This window comes from Arachis hypogaea, chromosome 15 (assembly GCF_003086295.3).
Source record: "Arachis hypogaea cultivar Tifrunner chromosome 15, arahy.Tifrunner.gnm2.J5K5, whole genome shotgun sequence".
In the NCBI taxonomy this organism is placed as follows: domain Eukaryota; kingdom Viridiplantae; phylum Streptophyta; class Magnoliopsida; order Fabales; family Fabaceae; genus Arachis; species Arachis hypogaea.
Genome location: NC_092050.1, coordinates 92,800,177 through 92,818,311, shown reverse-complemented (window position 1 = coordinate 92,818,311; position 18,135 = coordinate 92,800,177). Strand labels below are relative to the sequence as shown.

The 18,135-nt window shown below is 39.1% G+C and overlaps 2 non-coding genes across 2 annotated transcripts; both read left to right on the top strand.

Moving 5' to 3' along the window:
* Nucleotides 1-3,556: 3,556 nt before the first annotated feature.
* LOC112753072 (small nucleolar RNA R71) lies at nucleotides 3,557-3,664 on the top strand. Its single transcript, XR_003177472.1, has one exon. It is a non-coding gene; the product is annotated as a small nucleolar RNA R71 (small nucleolar RNA).
* Nucleotides 3,665-16,936: 13,272 nt separating this feature from the next.
* On the top strand, nucleotides 16,937-17,043 carry LOC112753844 (small nucleolar RNA R71). Its single transcript, XR_003178208.1, has one exon. It is a non-coding gene; the product is annotated as a small nucleolar RNA R71 (small nucleolar RNA).
* The last annotated feature ends 1,092 nt before the right edge of the window (nucleotides 17,044-18,135 follow it).

The following is an 18,135-nucleotide window of genomic DNA, read 5'->3' as shown; positions in this document are numbered from 1 at the left end:
GCCTTCCTCCTTTGTGATTCAAGTGCCAACGTTAGCCTCCAAGTTAGGGGGCTAACGTTGGCGCAAACGTTGGTGCCCAGGGGAGAAACTCTCAAGTTCCAACGTTAGCCTCCAAGTTAGGGGGCTAACGTTGGAGCTAACGTTGGCCACTTCCAGGGAGTGATTTACATGCCCAACGTTAGCCTCCAAGTTAGGGGGCTAACGTTGGGGCTAACTTCATGCAACCCGGTTCAATTTTCACTTATTCCATTGTCCTCTCTTCACTCCTAGCCATTCCTCTTTGCTTCACCCTTTCTCCAAGCCTTCTTCACCTATCATTGATCAACCAAACTAATCAAAGCTTTGCTCAAAATCATGAGGTATTCAATCTTCCACAATATGCAACAAATATAGCACAAAACCTCATGAAATGGCATGAATTCACATATGGTTGGTTCAATCAAGGGAAACATGAAAATCTACTCAATTAGCTTGCTTGTAGCTCAAGAAAGTGCATAATTCTAATGAAAACTAAAGAAAAAGACTAGCTAAAATGGGCTAAGATGACTTGTCATCAGGCGTGCGTTTTCTTCCATCATTGGCAAGGTAAACGCCAGCCTTACATTTTCCGGACTGAAATCTAAGTGGTTCCCCCGAACCATGGTAAGATAATTCTTTGGGTTCGGGTTCTTACTTTGATCATGGTTCCTAGTGATCCATGCATCGGCATAGAATTCTTGAACCATTAGGATTCCGACTTGTTGAATGGGGTTGGTTAGAACTTCTCAACCTCTTCTTTGGATCTCATGTCGAATTTCCGGATACTCATTTTTCATGAGTTTGAAAGGGACCTCGGGGATCACCTTCTTCTTGGCCACAACATCATAGAAGTGGTCTTGATGGGTTTTGGAGATGAATCTTTCCATCTCCCATGACTCGGAGGTGGAAGCTTTTGTCTTCCCTTTCCCTTTTCTAGAGGTTTCTCCGGTCTTAGGTGCCATCAATGGTAATGGAAAAACAAAAAGCTTATGCTTTTACCATACCAAACTTAGAATATTGCTCGCCCTCGAGAAAGAGAAAAAAGAAAAGAAGAAGAAGAAGAGAAAATATGGAGGAGAGTGGGGGGAGGTATATTCAGCCAAGGTATAGAAGAGAGGGTTGTGTTGTGTGGAAATGAAGGAGGGATGGAGGGGTTTATATAGTGAGGGGAGAATGGATGGATGTGAGTGGTGAAGGGGTAATAGGGAAGAGAGTTTGAGGTGATTGGTGAAGGGTTTTGGGGAAGGGTGTTTATTGGGAAGAGAGGATGAATGTTGAGAAGAGTGAAGAGTATGAGTGGAGGTATGTGGGGATCCTGTGGGGTCCACAGATGCTGAGATGATCCTGTGAGGTCCACAGATCCTGAGGTGTCAAGGAATTGCATCCCTACACCAATTAGGCATGTAAAACGCCTTTGCATGCAATTCTGGCGTTTAAACGCTGAATTGATGCTTGTTCTGGGCGTTTAACGCCCAGATGCAGCATGTTTCTAGCGTTGAACGCCAGTTCTATGCTTGTTTCTGGCGTTCAGCGCCAGCTCTTCTCAGGGTGTATTCTTGGCGTCTAAATGCCAGGATGTTGCTTGTTTCTGGCGTTCAACGCCAGATGCTCCTTACTGGCGTTTAAACGTCAGTAAGTCCTTCCTCCAGGGTGTGATTTTTCTTCTGCTGTTTTTGATTCTGTTTTTAATTTTTGTATTTATTTTGTGACTCCACATGATCATGAACCTAATAAAACATAAAAGAACAATAAAAATAAAAATAGAATTAAATAAATAAAAACTGGGTTGCCTCCCAACAAGCGCTTCTTTAATGTCAATAGCTTGACAGTGGGCTCTCATGGAGCCACACAGGTGATCAGGTCAATTTTATAGACTCCCAACACCAAACTTATAGTTTGGATGTGGGGATTCAACACCAAACTTAGAGTTTGGCTGAGTCCTCCCAACACCAAACTTAGAGTTTGATTGTGGGGGCTTTGGTTGACTCTGTACTGAGAGAAGCTTTTCATGCTTCCTCTCCATTATTACAGAAGGAGATCCTTGAGTTTTAAACACAAGGTTGTCCTCATTCAGTTGAAGGACCAACTCTCCTCTGTCCACATCAATCATAGTTCTTGGTGTGGCTAGGAAGGGTCTTCTAAGGATAATGGATTCATCCTCATCCTTTCCAATGTCTAGGATTATGAAATCAGCAGGGATGTAAAGGCCTTCAACCCTTACTAGCACGTCCTCTACTAGTCCATAAGCCATCTTCATAGATTTATTTGCCATCTCTAATGAGAAATTGGCAGCCTGTACCTCAAGGATTTCCAGTTTCTCCATTACAGAGAGTGGCATGAGGTTTATCCCTGACCCAAGGTCGCATAGAGCCTTCTCAAAGGTCATGGTGCCTATGGTACAAGGTATTAGGAACTTTCCAGGATCCTGTTTCTTCTGAGGTAATGTCAGTTGATCCAAATCACTCAGTTCATTGATGAGCAAGGGAGGTTCATTTTCCCAAGTCTCATTACCAAATAATTTGGCATTTAGCTTCATGATTGCACCAAGGTACTTGGCAACTTGCTCTTCAGTAACATCCTCATTTTCTTCAGAAGAAGAATACTCATCAGAGCTCATGAAGGGCATAAGGAGGTTCATTAGAATCTCTATGGTCTCTATATGAGCCTCAGAGTCCTTTGGTTCCTCAAAGAGAAACTCCTTGTTGATCACTGGACATCCCAGGAGGTCTTCCTCACTGGGATTCACGTCCTCTTCCTCTTTTGTGGGTTCGGCCATGATTGTTATATCAATGGCCTTGCACTCTCTCTTTGGATTCTCTTCTGTATTGCTTGGGAGAGTACTAGGAGGTGTTTCAGTGATTTTCTTACTCAGCTAGCCCACTTGTGCCTCCAAATTTCTTATGGAGGACCTTGTTGCACTCATGAAACTTAAAGTGGCCTTGGACAGATCAGAGACTAAGTTTGCTAAATTAGAGGTATTTTGTTCAGAGTTCTCTGTCTGTTGCTGAGAAGATGATGGAAAAGGCTTGCTATTGCTGAGCCTGTTTCTTCCACCATTATTAAAGCCTTGTTGAGGCTTTTGTTGATCCTTCCATGAGAAATTTGGATGATTTCTCCATGATTAATTATAGGTGTTTCCATAAGGTTCACCCATGTAATTTACCTCTGCTATTACAGGGTTATCAGGATCATAAGCTTCTTCTTCAGAAGATGCCTCTTTAGTACTGTTGGATGCATTTTGCCATCCATTCAGACTTTGGGAAATCATGTTGACTTGCTGAGTCAACACTTTGTTCTGAGCCAATATGGCATTCAGAGCATCAATTTCAAGAACTCCTTTCTTCTGAGGCGTCCCATTATTCACGGAATTTCTCTCAGAAGTATACATGAATTGATTATTTGCAACCATGTCAATAAGTTCTTGAGCTTCTGCAGGCATTTTCTTTAGGTGAATGGATCCACCTGCAGAATGGTCCAGTGACATCTTGGAGAACTCAGACAGACCATAATAGAATATATCCAGAATGGTCCATTCTGAAAGCATGTCAGGAGGACAGCTTTTGGTCATCTGCTTGTATCTTTTCCAAGCTTCATAGAGGGATTCACCATCTTTTTGCTTGAAGGTCTGAACATCCACTCTAAGCTTGCTCATCTTTTGAGGAGGAAAGAACTTAGCCAAGAAGGCCGTGACCAGCTTATCCCAAGAGTTCAGGCTATCTTTAGGTTGTGAGTCCAACCATGTTCTAGCTCTGTCTCTTACAGCAAAAGGGAAAAGCATGAGCCTGTAGTCTTCAGGATCTACTCCATTAGTTTTAACAGTCTCACAGATCTGCAGGAACTCAGTTAAAAACTAGTAGGGATCTTCTAATGGAAGTCCATAGAATTTGCAGTTTTGTTGCATTAGAGCAACTAATTGAGGTTTCAGCTCAAAATTGTTTGCTCCAATGGTGGGGATTGAGATGCTTCTTCCATCAAACTTGGAAGTAGGTGTAGTATAATCACCAAGCATCCTCCTTGCATTATTATTATTTTCGGCTGCCATCTCCTCTTCCTTTTCAAAAATTTCTGTAAGGTTGTCTCTGGATTGTTGTATTTTAGCTTCTCTAAGTTTCCTCTTTAGAGTCCTTTCAGGTTCAGGGTCTGTTTCAACAAGAATGTTCTTGTCCTTGCTCCTGCTCATATGAAAAATAAGGGAACAGAAAATAATAATAGGGATCCTTTTTACCACAGTATAGAGGTTCCCTTGTGTGAGTAGAAGAAAAGAAGAATAAGAATGAAGAAGTGAAGAATTCGAACTCAGAGGAGAAGAAGGGGTTCAAATTCTTGGGTGGAAGAGAAGTGTTAGTAGATGAATAAATAAATAGAAGGAGATGAGAGAGAGGGAATTTCGAAAATTAATTAATATAAAAATTAAAATTTTAAAGTTAAATTTCGAAAATTAAATTTGAAATTGAATTAAAAATTAAAACTATTAGTTAATTAAAAAGGAAATTTTGAAAAGGAGGGAAGTATTTTCGAAAATTAGATAGGGAAGAGTAGTTAGGTGATTTTGAAAAAGATAAGAAACAAACAAAAAGTCAATTAGTTAGTTGAGAAAGGATTTGAAAATAAATTTTGAAAAGATAAGAAGATAAGAAGTTAGAGAAGATATTTTAAAATCAAATTTTTTGAAAAAATTTATGATTTAAAAAGATATGCTAGAAAGATATGATTAAAATTAGCTTTGAAAAAGATTTGAAATTTTTTTTAAAATCAAAATTAATGACTTGACTCACAAGTAATTACAAGATATGATTCTAGAACTTAAAGTTTGAATCTTTCTTAACAAGCAAGTAACAAACTTGAAATTTTTTAATCAAAACATTAATTGTTGATAATATTTTCGAAAATTATGAGATAAAATTAAGAAAAAAATTTTTGAAAAATATTTTTAAAATTTTCGAAAATAAAATAAGAAAGATGAAAAAGATTTGATTTTTGAAAAAGATTTTGAAAAAGATAAGATTTTCAAATTGAAAATTTGATTTGACTCATAAGAAACAACTAAATTTTAAAAACTTTTGACTAAATCAAATCAAATTTTTGAAAATTATGAGTGAAATAAGGGAAAGATAATTTTTTGATTTTTGAATTTTTAATGAAGAGAGAGAAAAACATAAAATTGATGCAAAACATAAAAATTTTGGATTAAAATAAAAGATGCATGCAAGAATACTATGAGTTTCAAGATGAACACCAAGAACACTTTGAATGTCAAGATGAACACCAAAAACTTATTTTTGAAAAATTTTCAAGAAAAGAAAACATGCAAGACACCAAACTTAAAAAAATTTTATTCTTTAGATATTAATAATTCAAGAATGCATATGAAAAACAAGAAAAGACACAAAACAAGAAAATATGAAGATCAAACAAGAAGACTGGCCAAGAACGACTTGAAGATCATGAAGAATGCAATGCATGAAATTTTTTAAAATAATTTTTAGAAAATTAAAAAGATGCAATTGACACCAAACTTAAAAGTTGACTCTAGACTCAAGCAAGAAACACAAAAAATAATTTTTTGATTTTATGATTTTGTAAGGTTTTTTTTTTGTATTTTTCGAAAATAAGAAATAAAAAAAACTTAAAATTAAAATAAAATTACCTAATCTGAGCAACAAGATGAACCGTCAGTTGTCCAAACTCGAACAATCCCCGGCAACGGCGCCAAAAACTTGGTGTGTGAAATTGTGATCTAGATGTGAAATTGTTGTTCAAAATTGATTCCCTGGTAATGGCTCCAAAGACGTGTGCACAATACCATGGTCCAAACATAACTTCACAACTTCGCGCAACTAACCAGCAAGTGCACTGGGTCGTCCAAGTAATACCTTACGTGAGTAAGGGTCGAATCCCACGGAGATTGTTGGTATGAAGCAAGCTATGGTCATCTTGTAAATCTCAGTCAGGCGGATTAAATTGTTTTAAGAAATTATAGTGGATGAAAATAAATAAAATATAAAATAGGATAGTGGTACTTATGTAATTCATTGGTGAGAATTTCAGATAAGTGTATAGAGATGCTTTCGTCCCTCTGAACCTCTGCTTTCCTGCTGTCTTCATCCAATCCTTCCTACTCCTTTCCATGGCAAGCTGTATGTAGGGCATCACCATTGTCAATGGCTACTTCCCATCCTCTCTGTGAAAATGGTCCAATGCGTTGTCACTGCATGGCTAATCATCTGGAGGTTCTCGATCATACTGGAATAGGATTCACCCTCCTTTTGCGTCTGTCACTACGCCCAGTACTTGCGAGTTTGAAGTTCGTCACAGCCATCCCTTCCCGGATCCAACTCGGAATACCACAGACAAGGTTTAAACTTTCCGGATCTCAGGAATGGCCATCCATGGGTTCTAACTTATACCACGAAGATTCCAATATCTCGGACTCGGTCCTCTGTATTAGATATCCAAGAGATACTCATTCTAGCTTGTTTGCATGTAGAACAAAAGTGTTTGTTAGGCACGCATTCATAGGTGAGAATGATGATGAGAGTCACATAATCATCACATTCATCATGTTCTTGGGTGCGAATGGATATCTTAGAATAGGAATAAGCTTGAATTGAATAGAAAAGCAGTAGTACTTTGTATTAATTCATGAGGAATAGCAGAGCTCCACACCTTAATCTATGGAGTGTAGAAACTCTACCGTTTGAAAATACATAAGTGATAATGGTCCAGGAATGACCGAATGGCCAGCCCCCATGAAAGTCTAAGATAGAATAAAACTAATCAAAGATCTTTTACAAAGATAGCATAAAGTCCTATTTATACTAAACTAGTTACTAGGGTTTACAGAAATGAGTAAATGATGCAAAAATCCACTTCCGGGGTCCACTTAGTGTGTGCTTGGGCTGAGCTTGATGTTTACACGTGGAGAGTTCATTCTTGGAGTTGAACGCCAGTTTGTAACATGTTTCTGGCGTTGAACTCCACTTTGCAACTTGTTTCTGGCGCTGATCGCCAGACTGCAACATGGAACTGGTATTCAACGCCAGTTTTCGTCCTCTAAACTCGGGAAAAGTATGAACTATTATATATTTCTGGAAAGCCCTGAATGTCTACTTTCCAATGCAATTGGAAGCGTACCATTTGAAGTTCTGTAGCTCCAGAAAGTCCACTTTGAGTGCAGGGAGGTCAGAATCCAACAGCATCTGCAGTCCTTCTTCAACCTCTGAATCTGATTTTTGCTCAGGTCCCTCAATTTCAGCCAGAAAATACTTGAAATCATAGAAAAACACAAAAACTCATAGTAAAGTCTAGAAATGTGATTTTTAATTAAAAACTAATAAAAATATACTAAAAACTAACTAAATCATACTGAAAACTATGTAAAAACAATGCCAAAAAGCGTATAAATTATCCGCTCATCACAACCCTTAAAAGACCTCTTGATATGTGTATTTATCCGTTAAATTTTTGTTGATTGGTAGAAGAAAAGCAAGCCTTAGAAAGCAAGGTTAGTAGAGAATTGAGAGAATTGAACCTTAAATACTTGAGCGATTAGAGTGCATACACTTCCAGTGAGGGTTCGATGCTCGATTCTTTGTTCCGGCTTTCATGAGCTATTTTCTTCTGCAAGTTTACTTGTACTTTATTTTATGATTTGAATTAGTGAAATCCAGTTCATATTTGTTCTTGAAGGATTTGTTTACTTTTAACCAAGTTGAAAAAAAAAGAGCATTCTGCATTTAGTTGTATTCATAGGTTACATTTCATACATTCTACCATTCCCCTTCACTCTTTTAGTTCTCTTAAGCTTAGCATGAGGACATGCTAATATTTAAGTGTGGGGAGGTTGATAAACTACTATTTTATGGTTTATCTTGTGCTCAATTGAGTGGATTTTATCAATCTTTCATACACTTATTCATATGATTTGCATGAGTAGTTTACGTTTTCCTTCCTGATTTTGTGCTATGATTGAAAACATTCTTCTTTGGCCTTATATTTGCTAATATTAATCCTCTCTTATTACCATTCGATGCCTTGATATGTGCGTTAAGTGATTTCAGAGTTTATAGGGCAGGAATGGCTTAGAGGATGGAAAAGGAAGCATGCAAAAGTGGAAGGAATGCAAGAAGTTGAAGGAACTGCAAAGTTGTTAGCCTGACCCTCTCGCACTAAAACGATCATAACTTGAGCTACAGAGGTCCAAATGATGCGGTTCTAGTTGCGTTGGAAAGCTAATGTCCGGGGCTTCAATTTGATATATAATTTGCCATAGTTTCTTTGACGATAAGTGACGTGAACGAGTGATCTACGCGGACACAACGTAGTGGCAAAAAACCAGCATGTTTGAATTCAAAACCAGCGAATTCTGGGCTGTTTCTGACCCAGTTCTCAGCCCAGAAAACACAGATTAGAGGCTATAAAGTGGGGGAATGCATCCATTCATCAAGACACTCATAATTCACTTTTCATAATTTAGATGTAGTTTTTAGAGAGAGAGGCTCTCTCCTCTCTCTTAGGTTTTAGGATTAGGATTCCTCTTAAAGGATTTAGGATTTCAACTGCTTCTCAGGTTCAACATTCCTTTTATTTATTTTCCCAATTTACTTTATGAACTTTTCCATGTTAGATTTGAATTTATGTTTAAACGTAATTTGATGTGTTTCAGATTTATGATTGCTTTATTCTATTTATGAATACTTTTAATTTTATTTAGATATTTTCTTCCTTTTGGCTTTGGTTAAGTAATTGGTAACACTTGAGTTGTCAAACTCAGCAGTGGTTGAAATTGGCAGATTACTAATTGATCTAGATCGCTCTAAAGCTAGTCTTCCCACAGGAATTAACTAGGACTTGAGGATCAAACTAATTAGTCCACTTGACTTTCCTTTGCTTTAGTAAAGGTTAACTAAGTGGGATTAAAACTCAATTCTCATCACCATCGATAAGGATAACTAGGATAAGACTTCTAATTCTCATACCTTGCCAAGAGCTTTATTAGTTATTATTTTAACGACTTGTTATTTTACATTACTTGTTCCTTATTTTAAAAAATCCCCAATTTACAAGACTCACAACCAATAATAAGAACACCTCCCTGCAATTCCTTGAGAAGACGACCCGAGGTTAAATACTCCAGTTATCAATTTCAAAGGGATTTGTTACTTGTGCAAACCAAAACTTTTGTAAGAAAGTAATTCTTGTCGGTCTAGAAGCTATACTTACAATGGGAATTTATTTGCGAAAATTCTAGATCGCGTGAGAGTTTCGCTCTTTTCAACCACCCAAACTTTGGTGGGAAAATCAACAAGATCAAGGCCAAGATCAGAGACGTCACAACTCCAACAAGAACGCAGCTCACCAATATTCCACACAGAGATCATATCAGCACCCACCTAACAATACCTCGCAACATCCATATCAAAACCAAAATGGCCCTTCTCATCTCTCCAATGTCAACTCACCATCATCCGAAGATAGACTCTCAAGGATTGAGACTCTACTTGAAGACATATGCAAGGAAATCCAAGACAACAAGGTGTTCAAGGAGGAGGTGCGAGCCAATATCAAAAACCAGGGAGACACCATCAAGAGGCTGGAATTTCAAGTTGGATACCTCTCTGAGAAGATTCCCAAACCTACTGACAGCTTCCCAAGTGACACAGAGAAAAACCCGAGAGGTGAAGCAAAGAAAGTAAGATGGGAAGAATGCAAGATGGTAACTATAAGTGATAAGGGGACTGAGGAAGAGCTGAACAAACCCTTAGAACACTCTGGAGATACTTCAGCAGATAAACAAGAAGAGAGTAACCAAGAAACCAAAACTACACAGAAGGAGATTCTAAACCTCTATGCACCTTTTCCCCAAAGACTCAAGGGTGGTGTAGAAAAGAGAATATACTCAAAGTTCCTCAACATGTTTGAATCTCTCCATGTAAACATAACATTCATCAAGGCTCTCCAACAAATGCCCTCATACATTAAGTGTATGAAGGAGCTGCTGACCATGAAAAGCTCACTCAAAGGAGCGCAAACAATAGTGATGAATAAGGAGTGCAGTGCTCTCATTCAACCAGAGTTGCCTACAAAAAGGAAGGATCCAGGGAGTTTTCACATCCCCTGTGCCATAGGAGAAACAGTGATTGATAAGGGACTCTGTGATCTGGGAGCAAGCATTAATTTAATGCCTCTATCCCTCATGAAGAAGCTGCAGATCAATGAGCTAATGCCCACAGATGTAGTCATCAGGCTGGCTGACAAAACTCAAAAATAAGCAGTAGGAGTGGTTGAAAACGTGTTGGTAAAGGTTGGGAACTACTTCCTTTCCATAGACTTTGTCATATTGGAAATGGAAGAGAGTTACCTCCATCCAATCATATTGGGAAGACCATTCCTAGCTACAGCCAGAGCACTTATAGATGTGGAGCGAGGAGAGCTAATACTGAGGATACATGATGAACAACTTACCTTCAAAGTCTTCAAACCCTCACAAGAAGCAGATCAAGAAAACAAGGAATCAAAGGAGGATCATAATAAGGCACTGGTGGAAGAGACAAGCACTGAAGCACAAACAATAACCCTAGGAATCCCTTTGGTTGACAAGCAATACAATCAGAAGCCACCACAGCTAAAGGAAACCCAAGAGGAGCTAAAATCACCAGAGTCATATGAGACCAGCAATAAAATCTCCCTGGGAAAAGAAGCCACAAGGAGCAAGAGAGCATTAAAAGAAACAAGAAAGAAGGCACCAAGGGGATAGAGGAACAAGAAGATCCCTACAGAAGACTTCTCTCTGGGGGATAAAGTAATATCTGCCCATTTCCCAGTTATTCTACCTCATCTACCCACCATTCCATCTCAGCTACCTAAATTCTATACCATCAGCAGAATTCTATCCTTGGAACATGTGGAGATTCTTAATGAAACCAACGGAGATAGATTCACTGCGAGAGGGGAAGACTTGAAGCATTACCAACCCCCCTGAAAAAAGAAAAAAAAAAACGTCAAGCTAATGACGCTAAAGAAGCACTTCATGGGAGGCAACCCATGTTTTATATGCTTTATATCCTTTTAGTTTCTTTTTAGGATGCTTAAAGTAGTTAATAAAGCAAGGTTCGTGAACTCCAAATCAACTTTGACAAACACTAAATTGAATCCTTCTATGCAACATATAGTGAACAACAAGTTTGGTGTTCAAGGCACACTAAGAGAACATAAAATGCGATTCATGTTGTGTTACTCTTAGAGCCTTGAAAAAATCTTTTATACCACATGGCCACAAACTAAGTTTGGTGTCACTAATGTTGCATACATGGACAATGAATTAGTCAGTTAGGTTATATTCATGAATAGCACTTAGTTAGTAAAAACAAAAATTTTAAAAAGTAGTTATTTTACTTTTTAATTCTTACCGCCACTATCCAAATTCATTAATTACATTCCTTTTATCTTGTAGGAGAAATGAAGGGAAGATTGGAAGAAATTAATGGGACAATTGAAGAAGGAGGGTTCGGCCACTTCACAAAGATCTAACAGAACAAGAGGAAGGGAAGGTGAAACAGTAGAAGGAAACATTGAAAAAGAAGATGGAAGATGCGGGCTTCTGGAAAAAGTTGGTCGGAAAGCGCAAGGGAAATGGGGGCTCAAGCACTCAAGAAGGACACAAAGAGGACAAACAAGAGAGAGAGCATGGACACCCTCATGAGTAAAAGGTGGCGGAGTTCCTTTTCATTTTTCTTTCTTTCAATGTTTAAATAAGGAAAATCATGTATGAAATAGAACATGCTTCCATAGTAGCTTAGGCATTTTCAATTCTGTCTTTAGAATTTTCAGTTATTAGTTCTATGTGTGCTGGTCCAAGTTACTTGTTTTCACTTCCACCTTGCTTAATTGTATGCTTGCTCTTTAAGGTTAAATAAAAGAAAAATGTTATGGAAAACTAGAGTGGGGTTCATATTGTGAAGTAAGTTCTCAAAGTTTGTGGGGTGATAATAGATTAGCTAAGTTGGATCACCTATAAGGTATAAGGGCACTCATGGGTATTGAAGAACATGCTTGAAGCACATTCTATGAGACTAGCTAAACAACAAGACCCCAATAAGAAAAAGAGAAAGGACAATAAGAGTTTGGAAAAAGAAAGAAGTATAATAAGAAATAAGGCTAGGCACCAAGGGTTTAAATCTTGAGGGATGTGTCTGTGGTGTTCCTGTACAAAGGATCTGCTTGGATGAATAAGTTCTCTGGAGTGCTTCATCACTTGGTAACTTGGGTTAACTAACTCAGGATTATCAACTGAAAATCCACTATCAAGAGTAACCTTGCTACAAAACATTTAGTGATCCAAAGAGATGCTGGACACCAAGACCTCAAGTAAAAGAAAATAATAAACCATATGCCTGTAGTGTGCATGTATGGGGGAGAGAGACTTGAGGAAGTAGGTCCTTAGGGGTGTTTCAACACCTAACACCTTGAACTAACTGGTTCGGGAGTGTTGGTTGAAAGCTTATTTTAAAGAGTCGCCCTCTCACAGAGCACTTAGCCTAAGAATGCAATAAACCCTGAAAAGAAAGGGATATCAAGGAATAAAGATCTCATAGGATGCAACTAAGCAAGTATTCAAGAGCATGATGAGGACCTGGAAACCAGTAAAGGAATGAACCTAAGTTGCTATGCATGAAACCCCATAAACCAAGAACTTTACTTATATAATAAGAACTTGTTTCTCTTGTTCTTTCATTCATCATTCTTATGTTTCAGTACTTGCTTAGGGACAAGCAAGCTTTAAGTTTTGTGTTGTGATGCCAGGGCATTTTGGCCAGTTTCACTGACCATTTCTTTACTATTTTAGGGTAGTTTCATGCATTTTCTTAGTAAATAAGCAAGTTTTGGATAAATACTCACATCTTGATTCAAGCAAACATTGTGAAATTTACATGATTTCATGAGAATTATACATGAATTGAATGATAAAATGGATGATGTATGATCTCATGATTAAGAACCAAGCTTTGATGCACTTTATTTGCTTGATTTCAGGATAAAGAAAGCAAGGAAGAGCCACATTAGTAGCCACGTTAGTCTAACTAACGTCACCACTAACGTGGAATGGGAGCTAGCTTGCAACGTTAATGGAAAAAGTGATCACCAATAACGCCTTCGAAAGCCATCATAGCCCACGTTAGTAGCCGCGTTAATTACATTAATGTGGAAGCTAACGTGGATGAATAGGGGAGCTCCAACGTTAGTGGTAAAAGTAAATACCACTAACGTTCCAAAAAGGGCACACTTGACCACGTTAAGAGTCACGTTAATCCAATTAACGTGAACTCTAACGTGGGAGGAGCAAGGAATGATGGGCCAATGTTAGTGACACTCACCTTTGTCACTAACGTTGGAAATGGCAATCACCACCACGTTAGTGGTCACGTTAATGCAATTAACGTGAGGCACTAACATGGGAAGAAGGGGCGTTTGAAGCGTTAGTGACAAAGGTGAGTGTCACTAACGCTCTCAAAGCTTGGGCATGTCCACGTTAAGGGCCACGTTAGTTACACTAACGTGAATCACTAACGTGGGGAAAAGAAGTAAGGAGCAACGTTATTGGAAAAGTGAATGCCAATAACGTTTGCGAAAGACCAAGAGCCAACGTTAGTGGTCACGTTAGTGCCACTAACGTTGAAGTTAACGTGGGTCAATTAGGTTTGGAGCGTTAGTGAAAAAGGTTATCGTCACTAACGCTTTCGAACCCAAATTTATACTTAACGTTAACGCCACTAACGTCCTAACTAACTTGCTACCATGCCTGACTCACTTTCTCTCTGCAAGCAAAGCCAAGCCCAATGAAGACTATAACTGCTTCAACTAAAGATCAAAGGCCCATATCCAAGACTTGAAGAGCCAACTAGAAGATCAGAAGAGTAGTATATATAGGAATAGTTTTGAACTAGTAAGGGAGCTTTTGGCATTTTGGAGAATTACACTCTGTATATTTTACTTTCTCTGCAACTTCTAGTTTTAATTTCAGAATGTAGTTTTCATTTTTGCTTTCCATTCCCAGAGCTATGAACAACTAAACCCTTTTCATTAGGTTAGGGAGCTCTATTGTAATTTGATGGATCAATAATAGTTTTCATTATTCTTCTTCTTTCTTTTCTCTTGATTTTACTAGAAAGCTTTCAATCTTCATCTAATTGGGTAGTTGTCTTGGAAAAGAAGCTATTCATACTTGGATCTCTTCGAAACCTTGGAAGAGGAATGAAGAGATCATGCTAGAAATGCTTTCTTATGTTGGACCAAATTGGGGTTTGGATGGATATAGTGACATATAATCCTACTAATACTTTGATTTGGGAATGCATGTGGTATAATCAGTGACCACACTTCATCTATTCTCATGAGCAATTAAATCAAGGAATTGGGCAATTGTTCAAGTTTAGAGAGATTGGGTTGCCAAGGAATTGGAATCCAATCACTTAAGATTGCCAAGGAGATCAATGAATGCATTGATTGAGGAAGAGATGAGAATGAACTTGATCCAGAGAATACAACATCTCCTGAGCCCAATGAATCCCCCATTTCTGATCTTACCCATTCTCTTTATTATCTTCCATTTACTTTTATGCTCATCTTCCCAAATCCCCATTTAAGATTCTGCAGTTTACTTTCCGCCCTTTACATTTTGCCATTTATTTCTGGCATTTACATTTTTTGCTATTTACTTTTCCGCCATTTAAATTCCTGCAATTACTCAACTCAAATTTCTGCTTCGCTCAACTAGAACATTCTTCTAATTAAAGTTGCTTGACCAATCAATCCCTGTGGGATTCAACCTCACTCTATTGTGAGTTTTTACTTGACGACAATTCGGTATACTTGCCGAAGGAAATTTTGTTGAGAGACAAGTTTTCGTGCATCAAATAATGTCACCATGGTGGGGTGTCTCCCACCAAGCACTTTGGTTTTAGAGTCCTAAGTTGGACTTGCATGGCTTCATTGGTCACTTGGGAACTTCACTAAGGAGGAAGATCTCCAACTCCTTGGCATTTTTGGGTTCAGTGTGATGAGTATGATTCTTTGAACTTGATCTCTTGGCAACATCCTCTTCTTTTTGCTCCTTGCCATCCTCAATGACTTGCTCTTCAACTACGTCGCAACCAAAAATAGAATACGCTTCAAGAACGGGCTTGTTGGACTCCTCCAAGGTGAACTTGACTAACTTGTCATCTGCCTCAAAAGAATAGACTCCTGAATGTGCATCTAGCTTGAAACGGGCTATCTTTAAGAATGGCCTTCTAAGGAGTATGGATGATGGCTTGTTTGAGTCAATGGGAGGTGTCTCCAAAATGTGAAAATCAACTGGAAAGAGCAATCCTTGAATATTGACTAGGACATTTTCGGCAATCCCAACAACGGACACAATACTCTTATCGGCTAGCACAAACCTCGCCCCGGACCTCTTTAGGGGTGACAAATTCAATCTTTCATAAATGGGGAGTGGCATAATGCTCACACATGCCCCCAGATCACACATACAGTTCATGAATTTAATTCAGCCAATCAAGCAAGTGACCAAACATGGGTCGGGATCATTGTATTTTTCAGGAAGTAAGGAGGAGATAGAATCATCTACCGGCCTTGTGTTGAGGATGCCAAGCTTTTCTTTATGAGTGCAAACATCTTTAAGGAACTTGGCATATCTTGGCACTTGTTAAATTGCATGGAAGAGAGGGACGGTGACTTTAACCTTCTTGAAAACTTCCACCATAGTGGGGTCAAGCTCTTCTTGTTTCTTGGCCTTCTTGGCTAAAGTTGGGAATGGAATGGGCAAAGGCTCTTCAAGCAAAGTCTTTCTCTTTGGCTCCTTGACCTTGGGTGGTTCTTCCTTGCTCTTATCAACACCTTCATCTTTATCCCTCATCACCTCCACTTCATCTCCCACATCTTTATTGTTTGTCTCCTCACTCAACTTTGTAGGTATAGCAACATTCTTATCTAATTTAGTGCCGCTCCTAAGAGTAATGGTATTGATGCTACCCTTAGGGTTGGGTTGAGGTTGGGAGGGCAAACTACTTGAGGTTGAAGCTTGTTGGGTGTTTTGTGCGGTTTGAGGAGGAAGAGTCAAACGGAAAAGGGCATCGGCTATTGTAGCCATATATGTTTCTTGTTTCTTGTGAAAATCTCGTTGTTCTTGCATGAAGGTGTGAATTGTGTCATTCATGTGAGGTTGGCTGGAGGGAAGGGCTTGGTTAACTTGAGGAGGCCTAGGCCTACTATGTGGGGGTTGGTACTTCCCTTGAGGTTGAGATTGTGGGGGTTGTTGGTATGGTTGTCGGTATTGTGGTTGACCTTGGGGTTGTTGATAGTAGTAGACTTGGGCATTTTGGTTGGAATGTGCTTGAGGTGCTTGGTTCCACCTTTGGTTTGAGTTATCCCTCCACCCTTGGTTTTGATTTCCTCATTGTTGGTTGGATCCTTGGTTGTAATTTGGTTTTTGTGTGTAAGAGTTAGCTACCGCCAATGTAGTGTCCTCTTGGAGCTGAGGACACTCATCGGTGTAATGAGTGTTACACGCACAAACACCACATACCCTTGGTGGTCCTTCGATCCTTTGAGGTTGAGGTGGAGCACTTATCAAAGCTTGAGGAATTTGTTGCCTTGGGTGAGTTGTCGCAACATAATTGTCATTTCGCCAAGGGTCTTGGTCAAAATAGCATCTCCGGAGGGAGAAACTTCATTCACAGCTTTTGGTTGTGGGCTCCTCGCCCTTGAGTGTTGAGTGGAGTCTGCCAAGTCTGATATAACTTCCCATGCTTCTGCAGTGGTCTTGTTCTTGGTCAATGAACCTCCACTCACGGCATCCAGGAGAAGCTTGTCTTGGTGATGCATTCCTTGATAGAAATAACTGGTAAGAACCAACTCATGAATCCGATGGTGAGGACAAGCCTCCAGTAACTTCTTGAATCTCTCCTAATACTCATACAAAGTCTCCCCATCCCGTTGTACAATGCAAGAAATCTCTCTTCGCAACTTATCTATTTTCTGGGGAGGGTAGAACTTTTCCAAAAACTCTTTACGCAACAAGTCCCAGTTGGATCTAACTTCACCTATCTGAGTATAAAACCACTCCTTCACTTTTCCCTTCAAAGAGAAAGGAAAGGCGAAGACCAACACTGCAGCTTCATTGGCCCCATGTCTTCTTGTGGTTGCACAGGCAACTTGGAAATCCTTGAGATACTTCAAGGGATCCTCTCCAGGCAGTCCATTGTACTTGGGGAGTAAGTTTATCGTGCCAAACTTGAGCTCAAAATTTGGGTCTAAGGCCGGATACAAGATTTAAAGTGGTTGCAAGTCAAGATCAGGAGCTCCGACCTCTTTTAAGGTGATTCTTTTAGGTGGGTCCGCCATGTGGGTGTCACCTGAGTCACTCAAAGAGAATTCAGTACTCCCCACAAATGAATATAGACTCTCCTCATTGATTGGAGAATGATGGTCACTGATGGTTGGTGATAGTGAATGGGAGTGCTCCTCCAGGGAACCCGATTCACTATCCACAAAAGCTAGTCGGCGCCGAGCTTGCCTTAAATGAGTTAAAGTTCTTTCAATTTCTGGATCAAAAGTGGCCAAGCTCGAGTCTGGAAGGGACCGTGTCATTCACTGAGGAGGCAATAAAACCATGCAATTATGAAGGGCAAACGAAAATAGACAAGTAAACAAGAACCAACTCAACAATCAAAGACTACTAAAGTTAACTAAAGAGGAATGTGGTATCTACAATTAGAGCCAAGTAGCAAACCAAAATCAAGTATTCACAATATTCACATATTTACAACAACCAAAATAGTAGCACTCATTGCCCTTAAAGTGAACTCCCCAGCAACGGTGCCAAAATTTGATAAAGGGGTTAATTCGCATGTGGGTTAGGAACTCGGTTATCCAAAGAAACGGATTTCTTTAACATTGTAAGTATAGTCCTAACCCGATGAATTGGCCTCTCCAATCAAATTGGAAATTCACTAGATATGTCACAAGCAAAACCAAATTAAAACCGAGAGTATTAGACTCTCGAGTCGTCTCCTTAGGAGCACTTTAGAACAACGAGTGTGCAATTCCGGTTGTAGTGAT